This window comes from Ovis aries, chromosome X (genome assembly GCF_016772045.2).
Source record: "Ovis aries strain OAR_USU_Benz2616 breed Rambouillet chromosome X, ARS-UI_Ramb_v3.0, whole genome shotgun sequence".
In the NCBI taxonomy this organism is placed as follows: Eukaryota; Metazoa; Chordata; class Mammalia; order Artiodactyla; family Bovidae; genus Ovis; species Ovis aries.
This window is the reverse complement of record NC_056080.1, coordinates 44,656,496-44,680,110: the sequence shown is the minus strand read 5'-3', so window position 1 is coordinate 44,680,110 and position 23,615 is coordinate 44,656,496. Positions and strand designations below refer to the sequence as shown.

Sequence of the window (23,615 nt, the reverse complement as noted above, 5' to 3'; positions counted from 1 at the left end):
CTAAAACATGAATTGGCAGTTTATGGACACTTTTTCCCTTGCAACAGACACAGGTCAGGGTGTGAGAAAACTAGATTTGGGAATATTATTTCTACTACATAAGAAACTAAAGATTTTAATTAGGAACAGTACTGACTTGAAAGTCAAATCCTGCGACATAGTGAGCTTGACTGGAGTCAGGTGGCAAGGAACTTGAAGGCCGGGGAGTAGAGAGCCAAGTCACCAAGTCTGAAAACCAATCTAGCTCAGCTTATATTGACCCAGTGTTGATATATTTTTATAGATATGTAAACAAACTTTGAATAAAATCTCTAAAATGTTCCATTATATAAGCAGATTTGAAGATATGTAAAACTGGGCATACCAACTGTCATCCCTAAAGAGCTTGTCATTACAGATGAAAATTTCCAAATTGAGAAACACGTAGACATGGAAAAGTTATTAATAAAAGCTTTTGCCTATTCAGAGTGGTCCTGAAAGAATTTATTTGGTGACCTTATGAAAGGTTGTGCTAGAACAAAAACACTGTCCCATAAATAGAAATGAACTTTGGAAAACTTGACAGTGTGATAAAGACTCTGCTCTCCTTGAGCTCCTGTGTGTGGAATATTCTGTAAAGGTCCTAAATCCATTGGGAGCATTTGCCTATCTACAGAATGTCTATACCTATGTTTAAAAGGGAAAAAAATAAACCCACCATGGATTGATAACCCAAAGGGACAATGCATTTTAGCTCATTGGTGTAGGAAAATATGTAAATTTGTCAGGAAATTTCAAAATATGCTCTCTTGATTTCCTAAAGCATAGACCTGCCCTGGAATAGGACATATTCGATCACTGGAGCCTTTTTTTTTTAAGTAGGCAATTTTCCCCATGGTAATATTTATATTCCACAAATTACTAAACAGATTGGGTTAAAAATATGGCAGAAAAGGAAGTGCCTTTCCTGTAAGTCTGGTTAGATATGCACCCTGACTGTAAATAGCTGAGCTCTGTCCTTACTCTCCATGTAAATTTTTTTTTTTAAAAAAGCAACCTGATTTCATATGTTTCCATCCACCTTCTCCATATCACTCCTAATAAATTCTTACAAGGATGAGTATCCACTTATTCCAGCATAGTACAGTTTGGAAGTTTCATATGACAACTCTTTTCTCACAAAAAACTAGTATTATGAAAGAAATGCCCACTTTGCCCCACAGGTTTGTTGTTGCTTACAGCCTTCCCATCGGTGAGCTCTTGAAAGGTTAAACTCACGTCTGAGTGATTGTTTTCATAAACTCAGAATTTTGCTTCCAGCCCTCATGGCTCGATAGTGTGTAACCTGGTCTCTACCCAGTATTAGCCACGTTGTTTTCACCCTTATCTCTAAGGGCCCAAGATTATCTCACAGAAGCTCCAAAATAATTCTTGTGTCTGCACTGCATGTGTAAAAGGAAATTTTTCAAGGGAAGAGGGTGAGAATCAAGTTCAAACTCTTGAGAAATTTTGTAAAGGATTATATTGATTAACAAAAGCTCTCTGGCATCTTCTGGTAGACATGTGAGAGAAAGCAGTGATTGTAATTAATTTTTAGTGAGTGCCGCATATTTGATAATTGCTCTGATTCATGCTATTATATTCCTCTTCCTTCACCCACAGCAAAACAAGCTTAATTTGATTCATACCCTTAGGAAGAGGAAAAAAAAGCCTAAGATTACTCACATGGCTGTGATTCAGCTCTTGGCTCTTACCCCCACCTCCTCCTCCTCCTCCTCCCCCCTTTCTCCCACCCTGCCCACTCCCATATTCACTCCCACCCAGTGGCGTTGCCATCAAAAACTGAGTCAGTTCATTCTTTAAAATGGGTGGGGAAAAGAAGACAACTAATGAAAACTTTTCTGAGCAAAGTATACTGCTTAGATCTGAAATCATTGCAGGAAGACGGGCAGAGTGGCTGCTTATATAATAGGAAAAGCATGGAACAAAGGGCAACTCTCAAAGAAATGTTAACAGTGTCTTATATAATTCTAGACATAGTTCACGTGCATGTTAGTAGAGATAGCCACATAGCCCCATAGGCAGGCATCTATGAACGTTTTCTTATTTTGGGAATTTTATATACACTGGATATAAAACTGATCTTCTCATCTCAAAGTATATTACTTTGCTATAATCAAAAAGTGAATCTAGCCATTATCCAGATAGGTTGTATTAATTTCTGCTGTAAAGTGATTCAGTTATGCATGTATATATACATATTCTTATTTTATATTCTTTTCCATTATGGCTTACCACAGGGTATAGAATATATAGTTCCCTGTGCTATCCAGTAGGTCCTTGTTATTTATCCCAAAGATTTATTTTTAATTTCTTACTTATTTTTAATTGAAGGATAATTGCTTTATAGTATTGTGTTGGTTTCTGCCAGATATCAACATGAATCTAAAGATGTTTGATCATTATAAAACATAAGTAAGAAAGTCATTTTGTCAGCCTTCAAATGAACAGTGTGACTTAGAAGCCTTAAGATTGTTGAGTTATCTCCCATCCCGAAGGAGTTGGAAGATTGGTAATGGGGGTGATAAGCTCCCCTTTAGTGAGCTGATGATTATGGCACATATTATGGATGCAGTGATTTCTGTTCCTTCCTCATATTTTCTCAGTTATTCCCATTCTCCAGATGAAACCAAAGCTGTGAGAAAAATGGAGTCACTTTCCTAAGTCCCCACAGGTTATAGTCCCAGATCCAGTATTAGAACTCAGGCTGTCTGTCTGTATCCTGACCTGTAGTTCTGGTTTGTGGGAATCTGACACAGTTGGATCATTTGGTGTTTTAGAGATTGCCTGGAGACAGGAGCAGTGACCAAGAGGAAGTTCTGTGCCCAAGCTCCAAACCTGGCTTTAACTAAACTGTTGAATCAGGTCTCTGTGTGTCTTCCTGAATGGAGGGGAATGGAATCAAGCCTTCCCCCAAACACTCATTTGTAATCCTAATCACCTTCTCTCCATTTTTGCTGGCTTTCCCCCCATTCTGTTACCATCTGTCTCAGAAACACTGCCTGGATAAAGACAAGTCTAAGCAGTTGCTCGCCCTCCAACAAAACATAGAATTATTTCTCTTTTCCCCCAGAGCAGTGCCGAGCACCATATTTGAGGAGTTCCATATTTATAAAACTTGCCTGCATCTCAGCGATGTCTGGTTGCTGTCCATTTTATCATTCTTCAAATATGTTCTATGCTGGCTGGAAACGATTAGCTTTGTTACTGGAGGGTTTGTGGGATGCTTGAATTTCTTCACAGAGTTTTCAGATGGAAATCCATGTAGTCTTCTCCTTTAAGAAATGAAATTCCTTAATAAAAGACAGCATGGGAGAGAGTGCATGCTGAGGTTTCTTTTTGAAATCCCCACACACCCTCACTCCTTGGTTTTCCCTGAGGGTAACTATGGTGGAGTTTTATGTCATGACCCTGCGGAGAGAATAAACAGTGAATGTCTTTTTCCTGGGTCTGAAACCACTTCCTTATGCCTCTGTTTGGGGGCCCCTTTTTGATGCCAAGGGTGGTGCTCCACGCCCACAGGACTGTAGTATTTCCCCCAGTCTTTGACCCATTCACCTTCTTTCCTGGCCGGCCGATGAGTTTCCATGTCTTGACCCATCTGGGCTGACTGGAATGGAAATTCTTCTTGAATGTCCTCCCCAGCAGGTCCTAGCCCAATTCTGCACTGGCTTTTGGAAACTCCAAGAAATTTGGACAGAAAGGCCCCAGCAGATGTCAAATGTAAAACCAGACAAGTATTAAAATCACTGAAACTTTGGGAGGAAAATATGGATTGGCTAAGTGTTTGTCAAGTGATTCTTTTAAGAAAAGTTATGGAATTGTATTTTTCTCATGCAGAAATGTTAAAATGACTATGTATTACTCTAAAATGATGGTGCATAGAGGGCTGTTAAAGCGTAGAGATTGATTGACAATGATAACAAAACAGCCAATCCTTACATAGTACATACTATCTGTCAGGAACTGTCCTCTACTTGTACATGTATTTTTAACCCAGGTATCACAGCTAGGTATCAGCAGAGCCAGCATTCAAACCTCAGCAAGTCTGGCTCTAGGCTTTAAAAATATGTTATGGATTCTTTTAGATGCCCAAATTTCAAGCGTTCAATTCTATTAATATGCTGTCTTCATAGTCTGTGTTTGTTTCCATTGAAAGCCATGTAGTTATAGATTTTATAGTCTTTATATATTGTAGGAAGACAACTTTCTTTAAACCAATAAAATTTTACTCAAAAAAAAGTCAGTGGCTAGATTAATACATCCCTATGGAAGTGTAAGTTTTAAGAACCAAATGAGAAATATGTGCACATAGTTAAAATAGAAAGATTTCAAAAGTACAATTTGGAAATGTACTTCTAAATTTTTTATGTGGATTTAACTTCAGAAAGTCAGTTCTATCTATACATTTAGTGTGGGATTTATTCCAGTAAAAGAGTACAGGGACTCTTTCTGTAATGTGAATAGTCAGCTCCTAAGTCAACTGAATTTACAGGGTATATACCTTTTCTCTGCCTTCCTCTACCAATTTGAAAATGAGACATTTGAACATTTTGATATATTATAGAAATAGACTGTATTTTTTTATATTATAACAAAATTAGTTCTCCATCAAGGCATAATCAGCAATGCATGTCAAGCCTTGGTCAGAGCAGTTGCTAACTCTGTCAGGGTTAAAGGAAGTATGCTGAAAGGAGATAACTGAAGTTAAACTGCTCAGACCAAGGCTTCCAGATTTTTCGTGTGGGGACTTGGACTCCTTATTACTGCATTCTTCCTGTCTGTGTAATACCTGGGAACAATTTATTCCATGTAATCCCACCCCCATCTTGGTAGTAAACTTTTTTTTTTTTTTTTTTTTTTTTGCTGAAGAGGAAGACTTTCAGGCATGCCAATGTATTTAATCAGAATTTTCTCAGATGATATTGGAAGATTTTCAGGTTTTTATTTTGCAGCTTGTAGGCAGGTTGGGATTTAAGAACAGTACAGATGCTTGTGTGTGTGAGAGAGAGAGATGTGGTTATATTGCATATGTGCTTGTGTGTGAGTGGCTCAGATTAAAATGTGAACTGCAGTAGATGCAAAAGTGAAAGTTGCAACATGGCTCCCATGCTCCTGACCACTTCCGAAAGAACATGCCACGTGGGCTGCAGACTTACAGACTTAAACTTGGATCCACAGGACGAAAAGAGTCCTGGTCCTCCATGATAAAAGCCTCCAGTAGACTAAAATTATAAAACCTGTTTACTGCTGTTCGTGTGAACTCAAACGTTCAGTTGCCTCAGTTGCAAAATTTTCAACAAATAATTAGGATGGTTTAAATATTTGGGACTAGAACCAGAGCCTCACCATACCTTCAAAATAATCTTGCACTTTCTCCTTTACATGATCCAGTTCTTTGAAACCATTTATAATCTGCCTTGTGGTCCTGAAATGTACAAGTTATAAGAGAAAAAAAATGTGAGCTTGTCAGATTAACTACAATCACCAGTCTAATAAAACTGAGTCACATCCAAATGGGCTGCACTTACGCTACCCTCCCATTCTAGGGAAAACGTGGCTGGGGGAGGCAGTCTGAGTCATCACCTGGTTTGTTTGACATACGCTTCCTTCCATAAATTGGGAATGGCAAGCAGCACAGTGTTCCCGGCTTGCCTCGGAGAAAGAGCTCTTGCAGCCTTGCACAATCAAAATAGGGCCTTTTAGGTTTGAAGGTTGAAGCTATGTCCATATTTTGGCTTCAGATGTCTAGGGGAGAGGGAGAAACTGGACAGACCCAAACAAAGAACAAATGTAAGTACCATTTTTGGGGGGAGGGATAATGAAATGGTAGGGTGTCCACAGTTGAATGTTTCCTAGGATATAAAAAATAATTGAGAACTACATTGGGGGTGTTAGATAAATTAATAGCTGGCTCACTAAGCGGGGGGCTCATTTACTTAACGAGAATGTTCTCAATGTGAACAGTCCAAAATGATTACATGAGAGAGAGTGGGAGAAAGAAAGGGGTGGGGGGAGACTGATGATTCGATCGTTACGGTACAAATTGGTCCTGACTGTGTTTAATTTTGTCTGAACTATGCAACCATTTTGAGATAAATGTATTTCGTTTAAGAAACTTTTTCACAGCAGACTTTGAATCTCCTTTAGTGGTATTTGGAAGGGCTGAAAAGAGCGTGGCTCTTGTGTCTTACCCATTTTTCCTCCAGCCGCTGTGTGGAGGCTCACCGGAGCTTTTTAGAATAAAGAAGAATGCAAAATTGTTGGGGAGACTGAAGAGGAAGGGGAAAGGAGGAGTAGATTTATAGCTGAAGTGGGTTTGTAAACTCAGCCTCGGCTTGGGGATTATTTTTTAATATGTGCCAGGCACTCCTCTGATTTCCATCCTGGCTTGGTGGTGGCTTTTTGTCTGTCTGTGTGAGGCTCGGGTGTTCCCTATTTTAAAGCCGGAGTTGTCACAGCCTGGGCGTTTTCTGTTTCGGCTTATGGCTTTTTTTTTTCCCCCTCTTTTCCTGAATGAGTGTCCTTTGTGTAACCCCAGTAATTCAGAAATCCTGCAGTCATAGGGACTGCCCTGTCATGTGACTTAGGTACTAGGTGCTGCCTGCGATTGGTCAGCAGCTAATTGGCGGGTCCCTATAAGAAGTCCCGCTTTGGGCGACCAGTCACTCTCCTGCCTGGGCTGCTACTCAACAGGGGCTGTGGGAGGGGAGGAGAGGGGGTGGCGATGGGTGTCCAGTGATTCAGCCACATGTGATAGATGACCAAGGGACCACTTCCTTGGGGTCTGCACATCAGTGGAAGACACCCAAATTGGTTGTGGCTGCCTTGATCAAACTCTGGCTCCCTGAACTGGTAACTGTCACTTTAATGTAGCTTACTGATTAAACTCAGAAAAATGCAGCTAAAAAATCTTTGCCAGGAACTTGTGTGGACTTACTCCCTGTTCCCCCCCAACCCCCACCCCCTTGTTCTTATTCGTTTTGTCACAGGAATGAAATGCAGATAACTCTTTAGAAAACTTTCATAGGAAAAAAGCGCCTCGTGTGATCTGGAACAAAGACATTTTCTAATCAGATTTATCAAGCTGTGAAGAGGGAGTTTTAGCGAACGGAAGCAGCAGCATTCTGTCACCAGGAAATACTGCTTTATCCAGAATTGGTAAGTGAAAAGTGGCATTGCTCCCTAATAGATATCATATGCCGTGTGTGGGAATTGTAAAATTGTTCACAGACCCCTAACAACTGTGTTGAACTAAAGAACATACAAACAGAGTGAGGAATTCTAAAAAGGAACAGCTCGAGAATATAGCATAAGACTGAGAAGAAGCCAGGTAATTAACAAAGATGAGCTGAGCATTACCAGTTTAGCCAAATATGAGGGAAAAGAAAATAAAAACGAGTTCTTTGGTAGAATTGTGGCATTAGCATTCCATGGATATAGGTTTCCATTTAGTCTGAACAGTATATGTGATAGATACTTGAAGAGATGCTTTCAGAATTAGTCAACTTGCCCTCCTTGCCCTCCTTCTATCCCAGGATGTCCAGAATTTAGTTAGAATTCTATAAAATTAAAGTTTAAGTAATGCATTCAAAAATTTTCCTACCGATTATGAAGGGTAGATGGGAATAGATTTTTTTTTTTACATTTGTGTCATGAATTTTAAGACTTCCATTTGATTACATTAATACAGTGAAAGGGTGGTTATTTCTATATGGTTTATTTTTGAGAGGCGTTTTGAGAAATCATGATTAGCAGTTCTTACTAGTGTGCCTGTGTCTCCCTCTGAAACCTCAAATTCACTTTTCTAATCTTAAACCTGAGTGGCCCTTATGTTTAAATTTCCAGAGAAATACAATAATACTTTGCATAACTGTATTATATACAATAGTTTCTTGTTCATGAACCATAAGGAAACATAATTTTATATTAAGCATGAATGTCTGATTTCTTGATTTGGCTTCTTAAGGATGACTGTTGGAAAAGTTGAATAAAATAAGAAAATAAATCCAGAATGGTCGGTGGCTCTCTGATTTTACCAGTTTCTTATTGGTCAATAGAAGCAATCATGTGATGTCCACTTATAGAATCAGATGGAAAAATATTTTGTCCTTTAACTGCCAGTAAACGTGTCGGTTATTTTGGTGATCTCCCTTTATGAATGTGAATATGTACAACAAAACTATTAGTGACAGAATTGTAAGTTTGGGGTTATAGAGAATACAATATTATTAATTTACTTCTCAAAAATACCTTATTTCAAAATGAAAATTGAATCTGCATTTCTGACTTTGGGTTTTCACTTTCAAAATTTTGAAATCCTTAACTCAAAGGGGGAAAATGTATAATAAAAAGCAGGATAGCGGTTCTACACTTTCTCTTGTTGGCACTAGAGTGAGGTGAGAGTGGAAGGGAGAAAGATGAATCTAGTAGGATCTGTTAGTTGGTCTTTTTTGTTTTTCCTGCTTATACTTTAAGAGTTTTTAAGGTCATTTTTCTCAGACTAGTAGCTCTCAAGACTTCTGTAGAAGTACTTATTTTCAAAGAAATAGATAAAAAGCAAGGTAAGCATGGTCATTAAGGGCAGATCTTCCAATAAATCAGACTGGTGATCCAAACTTGTTAATATTACAGCTTATTTGACTTAATTAAAGTGTGGTTGAGGATATGGAAAAATGCTACTCTTTTTCTTGAAGTACATGGATTTGTAGGTTTCAAAGTCTTGGAGCCAGAGAAGTGGTGACAAGACATTAAGATATTTACAGGTAATTTATGTCTGACTGCTAGCTTGTGTTTAGTGATTCACAGTTACTTTCAGCTCTGTATTTTATGTAAATACTTGGAAGAAACATGATGATTTAATAATCTGTCTAAATACTGCTGTGCTTAATGGACATAAAGCCTCTATATAATTTTTAGGTTTTACTCATCCATTTAGAAGCCATTGTTTTGAATGACAAAAATATGACAGAAGCAGGCTGAAATAGTAAATGCTAGATAGTGTATTCAGAAGCATTTCTTTAAATCTTCATGTTTTCTAGTTCTGTGTGCTCTTCTCTGTTAGCATTTATTAGTTTTAAAAAATACATGTAAAATAAATAACAGCATTGCCCTGAATTCTCTGCTGGGATTATGGAGAGTACTAGAATTTTTGTATATCTTGTTAAAAGATATTAATGGTACACACATGTCTCTATGTGGGTATGTAAAGTTGTAAACTGAAGGGACTCAGGTCAAGGGACAGACTTCAAAATAGTTTCTCTCAAATAGTATTGATATTTGCAAATCCAGGAATATAAGCTCTTTCCCTTTGGGCTTGTATTTTACATTTTTGGTGTGGTATGCAGTTCTACCCAACTAAATGTTTTGAGGTATGGATATGTATATGTGTATATGTTTGATTGGAAGGGGGAACTTTAATCACTAGCAGAACAAGTGACTGTTTGTCAGAACCTAGATAAGCCTCATAGTGTTGTTCCTATGACAACCGAGGGACTGGGTGTTGAAATGTAACTTTAAGTTCTCGGTTTGCAAATGTCATTCAGACCTCCCACTACAGTCTCACTGAGTAGGAGGATAATGAGAAGGGGAAAAAACCATGAAGCAACATAAGTATCTCCGTTCGTTCCATGTCTTCCTGACTTGCCTTTGTGTACCAATCGCCATGGGGGTGGTAAACAGAAGTCTTGAACAAAGCAATACTTGAGTATAAAATAAGTGGAAAGGGGTCAGAGAATTTGGGGAGGAGAAATAACAACATATGGGGGTAACAAAGAGGCAAGAGAAGCCGGTTTCCATGCATTTGTGCAAATCCTTTATCCAGTGCTGACCAGCAGTGCGAACATCTTGAACCAGTTATTGTATAGCTCTTCAAGAGCTGCAAATATTTCTTCCAGTGCAATGTGGAGAAAATTCCTTTGATAGCAAGGTAGTTTACCTCTTTGGTGTAACGTTTATTTGTTTCCCCTAGAGTAACTACAGAGCATCCTGTATTCTTTGAAGGTCTATGTTTTTAAGTCAGTTTTAAAAATCATTTAATAGCTTGACCTTTTTCCATAGGAAAGATAGGGTTGTACTATTAAAATAGTGGTAAATTTTAAGTATATTAACCTAAACCCGAGACCTGTCGTTTGTGGAAATAAATTGGTTGACAGAGAAGCTTATGGCACACTCTGTTGGAGGGGTGAAGGATTGTTTAGATTATATTTCAGTTCAGTTCAGTCGCTCAGTCATGTCTGACTCTTTGTGGCCCCATGGACTGCAGCATGCCAGGCCTGCCTGTCCATCACCACTCCCAGAGTCCACTCAAACTCAGGACCGTTGAGTCGGTGATGCCATCCAACCATCTCATCCTCTGTCGTCCCCTTCTCCTCCTGCCCTCAATCTTTCCCAGCATCAGGGTTTTTTCAAATGAGTCAGTTCTTCGCATCAGGTGCCCAAAGTATTGGAGTTTCAGCTTCAGCATCAGTCCTTCCAATGAATATTCTGGACTGATTTCCTGAATTATATTTAGCATAGATTAACTGTGCAGTTGTGGATTTCCTATGCCTGAAGGGCTTCCTATTTTCTGCTCCTAAATGATTTTGACTATTTATTCGATCATTAGTATGTCCAGACCTGGGTTCGATCCTTGGATTGAGAAGATCCCCTGGAGAAGGGAATGGCAACCCACTCCAGTATTCTTGCCTGGAGAATCCCAGGGACAGAGGAGCCTGGTGGGCTACAGTCCATGGGATCACAAAGAGTCGGTCACCACTGAGTGACTAAGCACAGCACAGCGCATGCAAACACATATGGCCCAGCTTTATCCACTGAGAGAACACAGAAGCAGTGACACCTTGGTGGCAATGACCATACCTAGTTCCCAGATCTTTGTTTCTAAATGGACAGAGGAGCCTGGTGAGCTACAGTCCATAGGGTTGCACAGTGTCAAACAGGACTGAACAACCAACACTTTCACACACAGCATATCCAGAAGTTAGAAAGGAAAAGCAGATTTCAATGGATTTTGCCCCTTAGTTACTATATAGGTCCACCGTTGCTTCTGAAATCCAAAAACGTCTGACAAGCAAAAGATTTGAATGTAAAAATTTTGATAGCAAATCCTGACCTAAACTGGCATGAAGCTATTTATAGTCTTTATTTATCCTACTTAGTATAATGTTTGTATGTTTTACTGTAGAAATTATTAATGTGTTTGGTCATGAAGTACTGGGGTTTAAATTCACCATCATCATAATCAGTCTGAGAATCAGATAAGGGTTTGTAGACTTCTCATTGCTGGTATACATTGAGCTCACATTATATGCCAGGCACTGGCATCTAGAACAGTGTCTGGCACATGGCAGATGCTCAGTAGATGTGTCTTGGTGTAAAATGCTTTCACCTATTAACTAATGTAATCCTCACAAAAACTGAAGAGAGCCAATCGGGCTGTTATTCCCACTTTACATGGAGAAACAAGGGAAGCAACTTACCCAAAGTGTTCCAGCCAGGAAGTGATTAGAGCCAAGATTGGAAAGCAAGCAGTCTAGCTGCAGTCTGCTCTTAATGAATCCATTTCAGGTACGTGGGGGGCCTAAAGATATGGCACTGGACCTCTCCAGTGAGTTACAGGGGCGTTTCAGCTGTTTACTCCTGGCCACCCTGTGCCTGGTGTCATTGGCAGTTGATGACATCACCATCATGGTCATTACCAAGGGCCTGCTGTGGAATGGTTTTCCTGGGTGGCAGGGTGGGCATTTCCAGGGCTCTGAGAGGCTCTTCATCTCATTACAGGCTTCCCAATAGGTGCTCCATCAGGAGTCAGCCTGACTTCTTTATCTTGAAAAACGGAGATGCACAGAATAACTCTTTCCTCCACCCCCAGGGAAATGATCTTGAATAGTGGGAAAAGTCTTTTTGGAGACATATCTTGGGCCCTTAATCCAGCAGGAGGTCTGGGCTCAGAGGAGGGCATGGATCACCTCAGCGGGAATGAGCTCCTTGGCATGGGAGCCGCACTGGACACAGCACGGGTGCCTATGGACCTTGAGCTGCAGGACCCTGTATCCACCTTGCTTTTAACAATGCTTCTCAAAGAAAGGTGTCTTTCCAATACCTCTGTGTTTCTAGTGTTAAAAATTCATTCCAAGGTGATAACAACCCCTCCTCTACTTCCCAACTTCCCTATCCCACTGTCTTGCTTAATTTCCCTCTGAGCACTTACCTCTGACATGCTATATTTGTGCTTATTTATTGGTTTGGCCTTTCAGTCAAGCACTAGCAATTACGTTATCTTGGAACAAATCTAAGGGTCCTACATTTATTTCTCTTTGATGTCCTTACTCAAACTCTTTCCTCCCATCAGTCTCAGACTGTTAGAAATAGTGGAATTTTTTCTGCTCATTGGATTTTTCTTACTGTTACCATTTTTATATTCGCAGCTATGAGAATTTCTTTTTCTTAAACTGTTTTGATTGTGCAATCAAAATTTGGAGAACCCGTGTCTTCATTCAGGAGAGGAAACTTAGCCAAATTTGAATATAATCATTGAGTATTTAAAAAATCAAGACAATTTTAAATTACTAAGGAGAAGTAATTACTTTACTTTTATATTTTATGAACCACTTTCAATTTAGATAAGGAACTGGAGAACTGTACATATTCCAGTGAAAACATCTTAAACTTGCCTACTTGCTATTCTTTTAAAAAAAATTTTAATTAACATAGAATAATCATTCTACATATTAAAATATGTAAATTATTTAATTTTGGACACTTCCTGCCTCAAGTTCTTAAGTTCTCAACTGTGTAACCTATTGTCTTTCAATCTTATATTTATTCTAGTTTATACATGCCAAAGTATTTAGGATAGTCTAAAATATAAAATTAAAAAATACATAGATATTATTAACTGTAAGTAATGTCATATATATACACCATTAGAGCTCTCATGGAGTTGATTTTCTTAAATCTTTTTCTTTAAATTCTTAAAGGGACAGATTAGATATGTATAAAAGTTGAATATAAAATACTCTTGTAAGTCAATATAATTAAGACCTTTTGTTTTTCTTAGCTATATTTTAATAGCAAAATAGTTGCTACTACTACTGCTAAGTCGCTTCAGTTGTGTCCAACTCTGTGCTAGTTGCTTTCTTTTAAATGGTCAATCTACCAAAGTAATAACTTGCATAAAAGCAAAATATAACTGATTAAGGTAGAAGATGGAGTCATTGATTATGGAAAGCAAGCTAAGGTTTTATTTTAAATCATCTTCCCTTTCTGTCTTGGAAGAGTTTAATTCTCCTTTAGCACCTGTTCTACTGAAAGCCCGTAGCTGGTGGTAGTATTGGAAGAAAGCTTAGTTTTCCCACCTTTCTTAAAGCAAATGGACACAGACTTTTCAAGTGAGAACCCATTGACTTCTCTCAATTAGGATTTGTGTGAGATATATAAAGCGGGATTAGAGTTCGTAACAACGAGAGAAACTGAGTGATTTTGTGCAAGACCAGTGCAATGTTACAAGATTCTTTCAAAGTTCTGATTACCAAAAATCTCCACGCGTCCATACACTTTCCAGTGGATATCAAGTACGTGATGGTGGTTCCCATAACCCCAAGAAGGTACCTGTTCACAGCAGCCATTGTGTTTGCTCCCTAAGTGACCCAGGTTTTGGAAGCAAATAGACTTGTGCTTTAAGCTTACTTGGCCCCTTGCTGGCTGAGTGAGGGACCAGATTCCCATTTCTGTCCCTAAGCCCCAGAGAGTGGATTTAGCTCCCAGAACTGTGACATAAGGGAACACACATAAAGCACATGTGGTGGTTCCTGGAATGATGGTACTTCACACACTTGAGTTCCTTCCCAGATCCTTTTAGGACCAGACTTCAGTTTAGTCTCAAAATCTATGGATCCATTCTAAGTGATATGTTTTCCTTCACATCAGATGAAGTGAAACAGTGATGATAATGGTGGCTGCCATTTCTGGCACACTTCCAATGTTTGGGGTAGGCACATTTATGAGGGCTTTGCCCACACTGACCTGTTTAGTTCTCTTGACCACCCATTGGTGCAATTCTTATGACCAGTTCATAGATGAAGACACTAAGGCACAGAGAGGTAAAGGAATATGCTTAGGACCACTCAGCTGATAAGCTGTGGGACCAAAATCTATATCCAAATGGTGTCACTAGTATAGATGGCAAATACTTCAGACAGAAAGTAGAATAAAAGTTGACTGAACCTGAAAGTCTCAGAAATGGTCTTCTCATCTCTGTTCTGCAAAGTGTCATATCTTCTAGGCCTGGCCCTCTCAATATTGAAATACAAAATTGACTTTTTCTGCTGCTTATTTCACAAATTGATGGGAGCAGTTTTAGTCATTTGTGTTTTATGAGTTTTAATTAGGCCACTGAAGTCTAAGAGGGGAATTCCTTGTTTTCAGTTGATCTCATGCACTAACACACTTACTCATGTAACTTCCCCTATTTTTTTCTCTAATGTTTTCACTTGAAAGTGGGGGTGGAAGGGAAAAGTGTGTGAGCATTTGGGTCCTCAGGATGCACTTTCGTCAACCTTTCTGGAGACTCTTTTATCCGGTATAGCATTCATCCATAGAAAATAAAATGAGTAAGAATCAGTAATTACTAGTATTTTCTCTTTTATCTTCATCTCATTCTGAAAACGATCTAGAGGGGCAAATTTCTAAGTAAAGATTTATAAGAAGCCATCTATGTGCATAAAACCCCATGTTTGGATGAGGCGTTAATTTTCAGAATATGGGAAAGGAGTTTCACCTTGAGAATTTCCTCCTTCTTCAAATGTAGGTTGAGAATGTGGTTTAGAAGGCAAGGACAGGCTGCCCTACCCTGTGGGTTCAGCATGCTTAGAAATTTCTTTAAAAATTATCCTCGCCTTGGTCTGAGCCTGCCTGTAAGAGGATATATTAAAGCATATCTGTCTTTATTCCTTCATTTGTTCATTCATTCATTCATTCACCTGTATTCTCATCTAACTCATTCAGTCCGTGCCTGCAGACAGATGAAAGAAAGGCCAGGATGAGGTCCATTAGGAGAAGGAAGAGGAATAACTACAAACTCAGTCTGTATTCCTTTCATCTCAATGACTATATCTTTTACTTGACCTTTGCCATCTTGGAGACAAAGCACATTTCACAGACTGACATTCATCAAAATCTCTAAGCATCTTCCTTTTGCAGCTGGACTTCTTTTTTAAAGTAAGGGGAAGAAGGGACTCCTGACAGGAAAATAATGCAGAGAAATGATTTTTCTTTCCTTCTTTAATGGTGGTGGGAAAAGGGCTCATAGTAGGAAATCCATCCATAAATCCAGTGTAAGAGTTCCCCTGAGTTTTTGACTCATTTCTCTGAAGAAAATTATGAGACAACAAAGGATTCCACAATGGTGTCTTGGAAAATAATTTTTAAATAGAATTTAAATCAATTTTGAGGTCAGAAGTCCTGTCTTGCCCTCGTTTAAATATATTAGGAGTTTTTGAAAATATCTGTAAGTGAAGGTGGGAAAAATGAGGGATACTCTCTCTCTCTGGGGGAGATGAGAAGTGTTACTTGTCACTGTGCTACAGTTAGGAATACTCTTTCTCAAGGCAGTCATTATGTTTACTTGTGCTTTAAACCTGAGTGTTATTTTCCATAGTTTTCAAAACACACCTAACTAACCATTCAAATTATTTGTAATGGTGCAAACTTTGTTTTCTGATACAGGTGTGACTATAGCAAGAAAGGCAATGCATGACATGTGAAGTCTACATCAATAGCAGGTATATATGGCCCAATGGAAGGAAATGTTTAATGTAAATTTAAAAACAAAAATCATTCAGCCTCTAAAAGGATGGCTCATGATCTCAGGGCTCTTCTCTCTGAGCTAGATCAACTAAGGACTGTTTGGGACAAGTTAAGTTGGTAAAGATAGTAAATTTCTACCTTTTCCTCCATCCTGTTTGGCAGTAATACTCAAAAAGATTTTCACGAATCTTCTACCCTTGGATGGCAGGGAGACTATAAAGAAACTGTTCTTTCTCCCACAACCTTTGCACAATTTCTCTTCAGGCTGGGAAAAAAACTTTCCTATAGCTCCTATCCACCTGGTCCTTGAAGTATGGGGTATTTGGTAAGATGTTAACAAAAATTGTCCCAGGTGCCAGCCAGACCCTGTAAGGCTTGTAGCAGAACAGTTGACAAAGCTGTCAGATGGGAAACGTTCATTTTACCAAAGTGTATTGCACACCTACCATATATCAGATGGTGTTCCTGGTCTGGGAATATAGCAGTGAACAAGCTCCCTGATTGCATGGATGAGGCAGGCTGACAGTGATTGAACAAATAAGTAGATGCCAGGCATTAAAAGGTGCTAGAGAGAAAAAACAAAGCTTGCTCCAACAGATAGGGAGTACCCAGGAGTCTGAGGAAGAGCTACTTTATCCAGAGCTGACAGGAAAGTTCTCTCTGATGTTTCAATATTTGTGCAGACTTACCTGTGGGAAGCGAGGAGAGAGCCATGTGTGAATCTGGGAGAAGACGATTCTAGGCAGAGAAAACAAAACCATTGCACTGGAGGAGGGAGCAAGCTTAGTGTGTTCAAAGGACAATAAAGAGGTCAGTGTGGAGCAGCAAGCAAGGGGGAAAGTAGTAGATGAGGAGTGGGAGGTAGTAAGTTGCAGATCACATAGGGCCCCGTTGGCCGTAGTAAGAAGCTGCGAGAAAGTTGTTCTTGTTGTTTAGTTGCTGAGTCGTGTCTGACTGGGACGCCATGGATGATAGCCCACGAGGCTCCTCTGTCCATGAGTTTCCCAGGCAAGAATACTGGAGTGGGTTGCCATTCTCTTCTCCAGGGGATCTTCCTGACCCAGGAATTGAACCCACATCTCCTGCTTGGCAGGTGGATTCTTTACCACTGAGCCACTTGGGAAGCTAAAGATAGAAAATGGTAACTGAAGAGAAGGAAGATGGTGTTCCAAAGGGACAGGTGACTTCTGTAAAGATCCTACAGAGTCTAGCCCATTGTGCCTCATAACCGGAGTGTGTAGAAGTTGTGTAGGGCACTCTTTTGGGAAATGCTACTTCCGTCATTTAAATTATGATGATATGAAAACCTTGGTAAAGGAAGATAAAGTTGAGCTATCAACTCCTTATCAGCTAAAGATCCAAAAGTGGGTAATTTTTTCCTGTCACATCTATTCCTCAGAGGCATGGCGTACTCAGTTTTCTGGCAGTGAGATGTTTCAATTCCATTTACACTTAGCCCAAACTCACTTTTCCAAGGGACCTATCTTTGCTGATTTTGCACTCAGTGATAAATAGTTTAGACTTTTGAACTGTGTGGTTTTTAATTAATTCTACGTTCAAAGTGATTTATATAGCTCCTAGTTTTCAGTTCAACCAATTGATAGTTTACCTCTTAGAAATCTGAATGAAAATTTACCATTTGACATAGGTTAAAAAGTCATGTCACACGTGTTCATTTTACAATTGGAGACAGAAAGGGATTGTGGGAAAATCATACCAGTTGACCAGTTGAGTAGAAGGGGATTCTGTCTACATTTTTTCTTTAAATTTGTGTTAAAAACACTTGTAGTTTCTTTAAAATAGTGTTGACTGCTGTACATGAGTTGCATCCCCTTGTCATTCTTTTATTTTCATCATCTGATACTAAAGTTCTACCTTTTGCATAAGATAGACACAATTTCTGTTTTCTGAGACTGTATATGTTAAGAGGCGTGAAGTGAGATGAGACATAAAGTATGTATAGAGGTCACCTTATCAACATTGGACCATGTAACGAGGCCTGATAACTCCCAGGGCTTAGCAGATGCACTTGGTAGCTATTTGGAGGTATTGTCCAGGTTTATCTTATTTTACACCACCTGAGATTTCACATCTAAATTTTATCCCCTAGCCCTACTAGTTAGTTATGCATCTAGGTTATCATTCGTATTCTTGTAGCCAAGGACCCACCTACAGGAAAGAGTTACTGCTTTTGTCATTTATAGTTTAGTTCAACTGGACTGGATTTCCTTACTACCTCTGGCTTAAACTGACTGAGAGAATGACAGTTTCCCTTGTGGGGAGGAGAAGTCAGTAATTTGGGAACATAGAGTGTTTTGTGGAGGAGGGCCTAGTGTGCTCCTTTCCATCCTGCCCCTTAAGTAGGAACTGCACTGAGAGAGGGAGTGAGAATTCACAGATCACGAGGAAGCTGACCCAGTTGGATGGACCACATTGGGAGCTGAGAGAGAAAGAAGTAGAAATAAATAACGAAGGATGGAGGGGAACCTTAGAGTACCAGCAAATCTCTGGTCCTAAGCGCTGGTGTCCTTGGGCCCTAGCCTGACTTTTTTCTGGCATCCCTGCTAGGATTCCATTCCTGCTCATCTACTTAGAGACGAGGGCAGGCTCCTAACTTCCTGAGCAAGGAATTCCAGAATGGGCATTTAAGACACTATCTTCCTGCAGATTCTCCCGCACATATCTCTCTTAACTGAATCTACTTTCTAGGTGCACTATAGAGAGCTGGACATTCAGGTCCTTTTTTCACCAGCCTCTGACTTTAAGCTTTGAGGGTAACACCTATATTGTCCACGAAGTCATGTGTTCTGTTTAGTCTTTCCCCTCTGGCTGGTCACATCTTGATGGTCTCCTAGGGCTTGAGCCATTTCATCCCATGTGCCCTGGGATTTCCCCCTCTCTCCCCCCATGTAAAGAGACAATTTGTTGCCTGTGTTCTGAGACCTCCCTATTTCTGCTTTTGACTGGAGTCTATTCTGGTACGATTGTGTGGTAGCTGGGCACTGCAAAATGAGTCAGTTCCTGCAGTTTGGTTACAAGTTCTCAAAAAGTATTTCAGAATGTGGATGTGGTCAGCAGAGTCATTTTCCAGGCATCTAAAAGGAAACCCACATCAACTGTAACAATTGAGCTGCGAACCGATGCCCTGCACAGCAGAACTGGGCTTGCTTTTCCTCAAAGGAAAGCCTGTAGCAGCCCTCAAATCTAGCCTATTCTACAGACCTTAAAGGAGAATTCATCTTCATGCTTGCAAATCGCATTTTAGCTGTGGCTGCTGGCATAGTGTGACAGAGGTTTTGGCCTTTGTCACTTTTTGAATGTAGGCACACATTTGACATAAAAACATAATTTCTGAAAAGTAGAATCTTAAGATATTAGAACATAATTAGTACAAAATATGAAATGTGGCTTCAAGACAAAATTTGGTGATTTTCAGCTAATGTACAAAGGAAGAACTAACTAAGATGGTTTGGGTACAAGTAGAGTACATGGAAATGCAATTTTTTTTTTTTTTTTACTAAGTTGAACCTGTGTAGACTTAGCAGCAATACTGATTAAAAGAATAATTAAGTTCTTTTCAAGCTTTAGAAGAATGTCAATTTTGCCCTAACATTTAGAGAATGTTTTACTTCAGCATAGGCTTTAGGAAGTAATCATTGTGAAGTTTTTACCCTCTTGGGTACCCATGAATTATGTAAAATTTTGATTGAATTCTTAGTTACCAATCTTGTACCAACTGTTTAAAAAAAAAACTGGAGTTTTTAATAATAAGGAAACAACACAGAAAAAATGGGCAAATGGCTCGAACAAACACTTCACTTAAGAAGATACAAAAATGACAAATAACACATGAAAAGACGTTCAGCATCATTAGTCATTGTGCTGTGTTTAGTCACTAAGTCATGTCTGAATCTTAGAAACCCCATGGACTGTAGTCTGCCAAGGCTTCTCTGTCCATGGGGGTTCTCCAAGCAAGAATACTAGAGTGGGTTGCCATGCCCTCCTCCAGGGGATCTTCCCAACCCAGAGTTGAACCCTGGTCTCCCACATTGAAGGCAGATTCTTTACCAACTGAGCCACGAGGGAAGCCCCAAAAAATAACCTCCGAAGAGACTGGAGCCTAAATCCAGCACTTTAAACTGTTCGGCCATGCTACCTGCGTGCATTAGTCATTCAGTTCACTTTGGTTCAGTCGCTCAGTCGTGTCCAACTCTGCGGCCCCATGAACCACAGCACGCCAGGCCTCCCTGTCCATCACCAACTCCCGGAGTTTACCCAAACTCATGTCCATTGAGTCGGTGATGCCATCCAACCATTTCATCCTCTCTTGTCCCCTTCTCCTCCTGCCCTCAATCATTCCCAGCATCAGGCTCTTTTCTAATGAGTCAGCTCTTTGCATCAGGTGGCCAAAGTACTGGAGTTTCAGCTTCAACATCAGTCCTTCCAATGAACACCCAGGACTGATCTCCTTTAGGATGGACTGGTTGCATCTCCTTGCAGTCCACAGGACTCTCAAGAGTCTTCTCCAATACCACAGTTCAAAAGCATCAATTCTTCGGCACTCAGCTTTCTTTATAGTCCAGCACTTACATCCAACATGACTACTGGAAAAACCAAAGCTTTGACTAGATGGACTTTTGTTGACAAAGTAATATCTCTGCTTTTTAATATGCTATCTTGGTTGGTCATAACTTTCCTTCCAAGGAGTAAGCCTCTTTTATTTTAATTTCATGGTTGCAATCACCATCTGCAGTGATTTTGGAGCCCCCAAAAGTAAAGTCAGCCATTGCTTCCACTGTTTCCCCATCTATTTGCCATGAAGTGATGGGGCCAGATGCCATGATCTTAGTTTTCTGAATGTTGAGCTTTAAGCCAACTTTTCACTCTCCTCTTTCACTTTCATCAAGAGGCTCTTTAGTTCTTCTTCACTTTCTGTCATAAGGATGGTGTCATCTATATATCTGAAGTTATTGATATTTCTGCCAGCAATCTTGATTCCAGCTTGTGCTTCATCCAGCCCAGCGTTTCTCATGATGTACTCTGCATATAAGTTAAATAAGCAGGGTGACAATATACAGCCCTGATGTACTCCTTTTCCTACTTGAAACCAGTCTGTTGTTCCATGTCCAGTTCTAACTGTTGCTTCCTGACCTGCATAAACATTTCTCAAGAGGCAGGTCAGGTGGTCTGATCCATCTCTTTCAGAATTTTCCACAGTTTATTGTGATCTACACAGTCAAAGGCTTTGGTATAGTCAATAAAGCAGAAATAGATGTTTTTCTGGAACTCTCTTGCTTTTTCAATGATCTAGCAGATGTTGGCAGTTTGATCTCTGGTTCCTCTGCCTTTTCTAAAACCAGCTTGAACATCTGGAAGTTCATGGTTCACGTATTGCCGAAACCTAGCTTGGAGAATTTTGAGCATTACTTTACTAGCGTGTGAGATGAGTGCAATTGTGCGGTAGTTTGAGCATTCTTTGGCATTGCCTTTCTTTGGGATTGGAATGAAAACTGACCTTTTCCAGTCCTGTGGCCACTGCTGAGTTTTCCAAATTTGCTGGCATATTGAGTGCAGTACTTTCACAGCATCATCTTCCAGGATTTGAAATAGCTCAACTGGAATTCCATCACCTCCACTAGCTTTGTTCGTAGTGATGCTTCCTAAGGCCCACTTGACTTCACATTCCAGGATGTCTGGCTCTAGGTGAGTGATCGCACCATCGTGATTATCTGGGTCATGAAGCTCTTTTTTGTATAGTTCTTCTGTGTATTCTTGCCACCTCTTCTTAATATCTTCTGCTTCTGTTAGGTCCATACCATTTCTGTCCTTTGGTGAGCCCATCTTTGCATGAAATGTTCATTAGTCATTAGTTCATTAGTCATTGCATGGAATGTTGCATTAGTTATTCAGTTCAGTTCAGTTCAGTCACTCAGTCGTGTCCGACTCTTTGCAACTGCATGAACTGCAGCATGCCAGGCCTCCCTGTCCATCACCAACTCCCGGAGTTTACCCAAACTCATGTCCATTGAGTCGATGCCATCCAACCATCTCATCCTCTGTCATCCCCTACTCCTCCCACCTTTCACAGCATCAGGGTCTTTTCAAATGAGTCAGCTCTTCGCATCAGGTGGCCAAAGTATTGGAGTTTCAGCATTAGTCATTAGGAACTTGCAAATGAAGAAAATGAGATTCTACACACCTGTTTGAATGGCTGCAGTTTAAAAGGTGATCATACCGAGTGTTGGCAAGGTTTTGGAGGATCTAGAATCCTTATAATACATGTAGGTCAAAATGTAGAAATGTACAAAAGTCTTAGAAGACAGTTTGATAGTTTCTTAAAAGGTTAAACATACACCTACCATTCCATCCAGATATTCCACTCATAGAGAAAATAAAGAATATGTCTCTATGAAGACTTGCACATGAATGTTTACAGCAGTTTTATAAATAATGCCTAAAACTTGAAACAACCCTAACACACACCAGCAGATGAATGGATCAACCAATTGTGGTATATCAATATGATAGATTATACTCAATAATGAAAAGAAGTGAGCTATTGATATAGTGAACAACACAGATGACCTCACAAGAGAAAAGTAGAATGAGAAATGAGAAAAGCAGAGCCCCCACGGAAGTACATACTGCATAATTCCATGTATATAAAATTCTAGAACGTGCAAAGCAGTCTCTAATGACAAAGCAGATCAGTGGTTGCTTGGAGCGGGGGAGTTGGTGGGGGCAAGTGGGAGTCATTACAAAAGGATACAAGGAAACTTTGAGGCTGGTGGATAATTTCAGTCTCTTGATGGTGGAGATCATTTCATGAGTGTAGACATATGCCAAAACTTATCAAATTGTATGCTTTAAATATGTGCAGTTTATTCTGTGTTAATTCTTCCTCAGTTGAAAAGAGCAATCTTTATGGAGGGATTTAAAGATGCCCCTTACTTGGTAAAATATAAACTTGGCATCTCTTAGGAGGAAAAAATACTGATGAAGTTTTAATGATTTGGGTATAGAAATATAACCTTTTAGTACAGATGAGAAACCAAAGTTAAACTGTGAACATAATAGTTGCCATCACTTTAGCTCCTCCTGTTTACAAGGTATTGAAATAAGTGGTTCAGAAGGTATCTGGTCCAGCCCTGTGGGGACAGCTGCATGTTTGGTTTATCAGCATTTGGACTTAAACACAAGGACTGTAGCACTCACTTTATGATGAGGGCTAAAGCATTGGAAGTAGGGTTCAGATTGCGAAGACAGGAAAGTGCTACCTTTGTATTTTACCTTTGTGAGAAACATAAAATCTCTTCTGTCTGCATCATGCATGAAAATCTGTAAAGTACTTTCATAAATTTCATTTTTGGGGATCATCTCAATGATCTCATTATAGGTAGGAAAAGTATTATCCCCATTTGCTTGGGAGCCATACTGAGACCCAATAAAACCAAGCTGTTTACCTGGATCACAGAACCCCCATCTTCTTAGGCCGAGGTCACCATTCTCCCCGTGGCACTTTGCTGCTTCCCCAAACTCATGTCTTTGAGTATTTGGCCAGGACTTTTTGCTCATCAATTTGTCAGGCAGTTAGGAGAGTCCCATCTATTTGTATATGAGGTGTTCATGGCTGTGATCCCATCTAATCCTGTTTTCCTAACTATGGATAATAACACAATCACTGGCCTCACAAGGTTGTTATGAGTCAAAGACTCAGATGTGAAAGAGCTGTGATAGTCAGACAGTACTGTACACACAGCGAGTGTTGACGT

General features: G+C 39.8%; 1 long non-coding RNA gene across 5 annotated transcripts in view; it reads left to right on the top strand.

Annotated features, from left to right (window-relative positions):
* Positions 1–23,615, top strand: part of LOC105605445 (uncharacterized) — a 111,309-nt gene that overhangs the window by 75,352 nt on the left and 12,342 nt on the right. For 2 of the 5 annotated variants that reach the window (XR_006058240.2, XR_006058241.2), the window contains exons 1-2: positions 6,707–6,894; positions 7,032–7,200. This is a non-coding gene — a long non-coding RNA (uncharacterized LOC105605445). Of the gene's footprint in view, positions 1–5,670; positions 5,833–6,706; positions 6,895–7,031; positions 7,201–15,762; positions 15,819–23,615 lie in introns of those variants that run through there. The other 3 variants (XR_006058242.2, XR_003587368.2, XR_003587369.3) reach the window with 3 other exon arrangements.